General features: G+C 36.1%; 1 long non-coding RNA gene across 1 annotated transcript; it reads left to right on the forward strand.

Moving 5' to 3' along the window:
* The first annotated feature begins 1388 nt into the window (after nucleotides 1-1388).
* Nucleotides 1389-2357, forward strand: LOC114568647 (uncharacterized). Its single transcript, XR_003694299.1, has 4 exons — nucleotides 1389-1456; nucleotides 1564-1742; nucleotides 1826-2013; nucleotides 2125-2357. It is a non-coding gene; the product is annotated as an uncharacterized LOC114568647 (long non-coding RNA).
* Nucleotides 2358-7264: the final 4907 nt, after the last annotated feature.

Below are 7264 nucleotides of genomic sequence, written 5' to 3' on the forward strand. Positions count from 1 at the left end.
ATTACATTACACTACATTACATTACACTACACTACATTACACTACATTACATTACACTACATTACATTACATTACATTACACTACACTACATTACACTACATTACATTACATTACATTACACTACACTACATTACACTACATTACACTACATTACACTACACTACATTTCATTACATTACACTACACTACACCCTAAAAAATGCTGGGTTATTTCATCTACCCAACCGCTGGGTTATGAAATGTTTTACCCATTATGGGTTATTTATATGGAAGTTGGGTTATTTTGTGCAACTCATGTGTTGAGTCAAAATCCATCAACCCAACATACATCGGTTGACCCAGCACTTGGGTTGTTTGTGCTTCGAACGTCATCAGATCATCAGCAGAGTCCACACACCGAGCGCTTGTCACAGCAGAGAACCAGTCTGGTCATCCAACGAGGCAAATACATAATAAAAGTTTTGTGTACACTAGCTACATGTCTAATTCACATTGTCTGTGTTATGTTACCTATTAAAGTACTATCTTTATATTGTGAGGCTAGTTGGTTGGTTTGGCTAACAACGTAGCTAGCTAACGTTAGCCATTTAGCCGTTATCATGGAAGCATGTATAGCCTTACAGCTTATCCGTTTGGTCTGAATTATATTAATGAATTAATGAAACAAGTTCATAATGCCCATGGGCATATGGTCATGTTTATTGAGTTCACCAGGCTAATTTGCCAGCTAGTTTCAAGCTAGCCAGGTAATTCGGCAGTTAACAAACTATCTAGCTAGCTAGCTAGCTAGATAGTTTACTAGCCAACTGGCTGTCAGTTAGTTGCTTTGCTAGCTATATTATTTTAACTGGCTGTAAATGAACGCGCTTGTTTTTTTTTTAAGCTTTTAATGTGAAATGTGAAGGCATAACAGTGTATGACTGATTAAAGTATGTAAAAACAGTGAGATAACCTGATATGTCTGACTAAATGCATTTATGTGCATTTATTTAAGTAATGTGGTGACCCACAATAGATAAGAACAAATGCTTATTTAAAATGGCGGCCTGGCAAACGACAAGGGCCACTTGAGTTAAGGGTTAAGAAATATATAATAAAAAGTTTGGGAACCACTGCTGTACTGTTGTACTGACACTCGTGCCCTGAAGGCTATGCTTTGAGCAGCCACAAATATTCTTGTAAAAAGGTAAAAACAATTTACATGCATGCAATTTGTCATATGAATTGTATAGATAGAGAGGGAGGATTGTGATGCTAAATAAAATGGCTGTTATCTTCACATTGGATTACATTCTGCTGTTAGTCTGCATTGCTTTTACATGGTGATATCTGAATAGTTAATACAATAGCAATTGTATCTTTGCTTAAGCTCTTTTTGTGTTTGTTTCAGATCAATGGATAGCTTTGTCATTAACACTATGACAGAGTGCCAGACCTTGTCGAAAGATTTAAAAGGTAAGAAATATGTTTTCCCATCCACAGCATATCAAGTCTGCATTGCTACTAAAGCCCTTTTCAGACATGAATTCTTATGAAATATAATTTCCTCTTTTTTTCAATAGCTTCCACGTAATATGTCAAAGTGACTCCAATAGATGAATAGAGCCGGCCACTGGATTCCTGGAGGAAAGGCTGCGGAACGTCAGGAAGCGGCTGAGATCAACCAGCAGGTCGCAGAGCACGGCACAGACACCACCACAAACGCCAGATGATGGCGCTCTAGCAAGGGCTCTCATACCAGGTAATTATTAAACTGAAAAATTATTTGATGAAGCAAAACATCCATATTTCAGTGAATGACAACTTTCTTGTTCTTTTTTACAGACTGTACCATATCAGACGAACGTGGGTCACAGCTTAAAGAATGGTTGAGAAATAATCCTCAGCCCCTCAGCCAGATAGAGAACTACATGCGGAACACAGCAGTCTACAGGGCCAAGTGGATTAGGGACAACAATTGGACCATCGATCAGATCCTCGAAGAGTTCCCTCACCTAATGACCAAAGGCATGGTAGGTATAGGGAAATATGATCTTACATACAGTATAAGGATGCATTGTTTATAATGTTTTATTAGTGTGCCACATTGAATTGGTTTTAAAAATGTGTTTTCCATTTTATAGATTGCACAGGCTTGTCCTGCATGGGGATGCTGCATCAAAGTTGTTTGAAACTTGGTCACGTGAAATGCCAGGAGGGGAGTCTAAAATGGTAAAGTTTATTCAAAGTAGAATACTTGCTTGCAAGTAGAGCTAATGGCTCTTAATAGCAGCTTTTTAATAGGAATTTGAATTTGTTCACTATAGACCTGTTGAATGTTCAGCCAGTTCATTCGTAATTGTTGTTTTGCTCTGAATGTTTTCCTACCTGAGTGATATGAACTGCACCAGTTCCACTATATTGTTGATATAATAATTTTTTTTCAAAGATTCCATTATTTTGTTTTGTTTTTGTATTGTTTAAGTGTTTATTAAATAATATATGCATACATCTAGCATGTATTCTGTTCTAGGTTTGTAGTTTAACAGTTTTATTGCAATTTATTTTCTTAAATTGTACTGTAATGTGTTAGAATTAATCTGGCATATAGGTTAATTTTGCCCAGCATTCGGGTACACTATATAACAAATATGTAGTTGAATCAACCCAGAATTGTAATTAATTTGACCCAGCATTTGGGTACACTATATAACAAATATGTAGTTGAATCAACCCAAAATTGTAATTAATTTGACCCAGCATTTGGGTACACTATATAACAAATATGTAGTTGAATCAACCCAGAATTATAATTAATTTGACCCAGCATTTGGGTAGAATATTTAACTCATCTGTTGTGTTAAAAATCAGCAACCCATCTTGCTGGGTCAAATTAACTACTGTTGGTCCGGTGCAATAGTGATCCAGCGGTTGGGTTATAAAACAACCCAAGTTGGGTTATTTTTAACCCATCATTTTTAAGTGTGTATATTACACAACATTACATTACACTACATTACACTACATTACATTACATTACATTACACTACACTACATTCCATTACATTACACTACACTACATTACATTACATTACATTTCATTACACTACATTACATTACACTACACAACATTACACTACATTACATTACAGTACATTAAATTACATTACACTACATTACATTACACTACACTACATTACACTACATTACATTACACTACACTACATTACACTACATTACACTACATTACATTACACTACATTACATTACATTACATTACACTACATTACATTTCATTACATTACACTACATTACATTACATTACATCACATTACATTACATTACATTACATCACATTACATCACATTATATTACATCACATTATGCACGTTTGCCAGATCGGGTAGCGGATCTGTAGTTCCAATGAGTCATAATGTGACATCACGACAGCGGTAACAGACAATTCCCCTTCCAGCCTGTAGGGGGACTGAAGCGGGAAAAGTTCTCTACTGTTGCTTTAAAGGTGCAGTAGGTAAGCCTTATAAAACTAACTTTCTGTCATATTTGCTGAAACTGACCCTATGTTCCAGTAGAACTACATGAAGCAGGTCATTTAAAAATAAATCTGGCTCCTCTGGCACCACCTATAGCCTGGAGTTGGATATCAAAACTCAAAACCACGACCATGACACATCCAGCAGTCTAAATGACAAAAAAACATTGGCAAAAAGTGCCAAATAAGCGAGTGTGTGACTCTCTGGGCCCTATCTTGCATCCAGCCTTGCAGGGAGGTGTGTTCAGGTGCATTCTGGGCGTGCTGGTCTTAAAGGGAGGTGTGTTCAGGTGCATTCTGGGCGGGCTGGACTTACAGGGAGGTGTGTTCAGGTGCATTCTGGGCGTGCTGGTCTTACAGGGAGGTGTGTTCAGGTGCATTCTGGGAGTGCTGGTCTTACAGGGAGGTGTGTTCAGGTGCATTCTGGGAGTATTGCTATCTTTAGGCAGAGGGAAGTGATCTCACCATTGACCAACAAATACCTGGTCTAAAGTCAGTAACGCAGCATTTCATTGTTATTTTAACAGAGCATTAGTAAAATGCTCCTAGGCTCGTGAACAGCACGTGCAGGGAGGGAGAGAGAGAGAGAGAGAGGGAGAGAGAGAGAGAGAGGGAGAGAGAGGGAGCGAGAGAGAGAGCGAGAGGGAGAGAGAGGGAGAGAGAGAGAGAGAGATGATAAGTCAGCGGAGACACAAAATGTTAACGAGGAAAAGTTAGAGAGAACAGAGATAATCAGAGCTTCAATTATATTCAACGTTTCTCTTTCTATCTTCTGTATCACAGTGTGTGTGTGTCTGTGTGTGTCTGTGTGTGTGTGTGTATGTGTGTATGTGTGTATAAATCAACACTTTGAGGACATGAATAATGCATGAACACACACAGAGGAAAGATGCAGACTGGCTTCAATAAGCTCTGAAGTCGGAGAGAAGGAACGCACGAGAGGCAGATGTGTTTGATATCAAGTGTTACTGATGACTGCAGCCTCAGCACAAGCTGTGTGTGGGTGTGTGTGTTGTGTGTGTGGGTGTGTATGGGTGTGTGTGTGTCTGTGTGTATGTGTTTGTGTGTGTGTGTCTGTGTGTCTGTGTGCTTGTGTGTGTGTGTGTGTGTGTGTGTGTGTGTGTGTGTGTGTGTGTGTGTGTGTGTGTGTGTGTGTGTGTGTTAACAGGGTTTTCTGCTCAACAAAAACCCTCCTCCAGTCCAACTTCTTCCAGACCTCCTCTTTCTCTCCTTTTCTGTCTATCATTTTCCTCACATATATATATATATATATATATATATATATATATATATATATATATATATATATATATATATATATATATGTGTACAGTATATACAGTATATTCTACCTCTTTTAAAAAAAGAGGTAGAATATACTGTATATACTGAGCTTTCATTTCCACTTTGCCTCAGTTTGAAAATTCACATTTTGTCGCCTTTTTTCGGAAAGATTATTCCGACTTTTGTCGCCTTTTTATGAAACTTTTTCTTGACTGTGGCTGCATTTTTCTGAAAAACAATTCCGACTATTGTCGCCTTTTGTCCCCTTATTCGTCACCTTTTTGACATTTTTTTCTTAACTTTTTTTGCATTCTTCACGAAAAATAAATTCACCTTTTTTCTCCATCCATCCCAAAAAAAATATTGACTTTTGTCACCTTTTTTTGACATTTTTTCTCACTTTTGTTGCATTTTTTAGAAAAAAAAAATTCGACTTTTGTCACCTTTCTCTGACATTTTTCCTGATTATTGTCGCCTTTTTGGAAAAAATATTTTTTAGACTTTTGTCGCTTTTTTTTGGAAAAATTATTCAGACTTTTGAGGCCTTATTCGTCACCTTATTTGACATTTTTCCCAGACTTTTTTTTGCCTTCTTTCGAAAAAAGAAATTTTGACTTTTTTGTCGCCTTTTTTCTCCATCTATATATATATATATATATTATATTATATTATTCCTCTTTTAAAAAAAGAGAAAGCACCCGGCTTTCATTTCCACTTTGCCTCAGTTTGAGAAGGCCAAGGATCGCTGCAAAGTCAGCGGCAGAAGATTGGAAAATGAAGCTCCTCATTCATAGTCCGCCGCCGCCTTCTTCACCTCCATCAAATATGAACGACAGATGAAAAAGAAGATATTATTAAAGGACATGAAAGATTGAAGAGCGGTGTGTCGGGGGCTCGGGGGGACGGAGGGAGAGAGAAATGTCAGCTTTGTTGCTGAAGGACGATTAAGAATAATGTATAAAATATGACTCCGTTATCACATTTATCAGGATGCTCCGCTGTATATCTCTCCCGGTTTAGTTCAGGATACTATGGCTGGAATATGTTTTATAATAACTTTAATAAGACGTATATCTCCCGGTTAAGTTCAGGATACTATGGCTGGAATATATTTTATAATAACTTTAATAAGACGTATATCTCCCGGTTAAGTTCAGGATACTATGGCTGGAATATATTTGATAATAACTTTAATAAGACGTTGTTATTCGAGGTCATGAGAGAAATGTTCTGATGAGCTTCATAAAAAGGCTCCAAGTTTCCCCATAGACTGAAGAATATTTATCTGGGATTCTGCTGGCATCCTTATTCTAAAGGTCTGATCTTGAAAGGTCATTTTTATTATTATTATTAATTCAGAGGAAGGTTTTTGTCGCCTTCTTACGGATTAATAATTCAGATTTTTGTATAATTTTTCGGAATTTGTTTTTTTACTTTTGCCATGTTTTTCTCAAAGAAAATACCGACTTTTGTTGCCTTTTTGTCACCTTTTTTTAGATAAATAATTCCGGCTTTTGTGAGTGTATTTTGACAATTTTACCGACTTTTGTTGTATTTTTCGGAATTTCTTTCCCGACTTTTGTCGCCTTTTTTTGGAAAAATTATTCTGACTTTTGCAGCCTTATTTGAAATATTTTCCTGACGTTTGTCACGTTTTTCTGAAAGAAAATACAGACTTTTGTTGCCTCTTTCGTCGCCTTTTTTTTGGATAAATAATTCCGGCTTTTGTCATTGTTTTTTGACAATTTTACTGCCTTTGTCGTAATTTTTCGGAAAACTTTTTCTCCAACTTTTGTTGCCTTAGTTGACATATTTTCCTGATGTTTCTTGCGTTTTCCTGAACGAAAATACCAACTTTTGTTGCCTATTTCATTGCCTTTTTAGAAATTTTTTCACGACTTTTGTCGAGTATTTTTTTTTTTTAAGAATAATGCCTTTTTTTATTGATAAAATTGTCGTATTTTTCAGATTATTTAGTTTTTTTTACTTTCGTTGCGTTTTTTGGAAAGAAAATAGTCTTTTGTTGCCTTTTTTGTCTCCTTTTTTTGGATAAATTATTCCGTCTTTTGTCAGTGTTTTTCGGAATTCTTTCTTACCGACTTTTGCCATGTTTTTCCGAAAGAAAATACAGACTTTTGTTGCCACTTTCGTTTTCTTTCTTTACAATTTTTCCCGAGTTTTTTGGATTCTTTCCCTGACTTTTATTGCCTTTTTCGTCACGTTTTTTTTAGAAAATATAATTCCGACTACTGTCGCCTTTGTCAGACTTTTTATACCAAGGATTTTATTGCCTTTTTTTCGAAATAAAAATTCCGACTTTTGTTGCAAGTAAAAGAACTGTTACTTTGATAAACTTTTAATTAAGGTCGAGTAAAATTACCAGAATATTATAAAAATATTTTGACGTTTTTTCAGAGTTTTTTCAACATTTATTTCAACGTTTTGAA

The sequence above is a fragment of the Perca flavescens genome, chromosome 14, assembly GCF_004354835.1.
Source record: "Perca flavescens isolate YP-PL-M2 chromosome 14, PFLA_1.0, whole genome shotgun sequence".
NCBI lineage: Eukaryota > Metazoa > Chordata > Actinopteri > Perciformes > Percidae > Perca > Perca flavescens.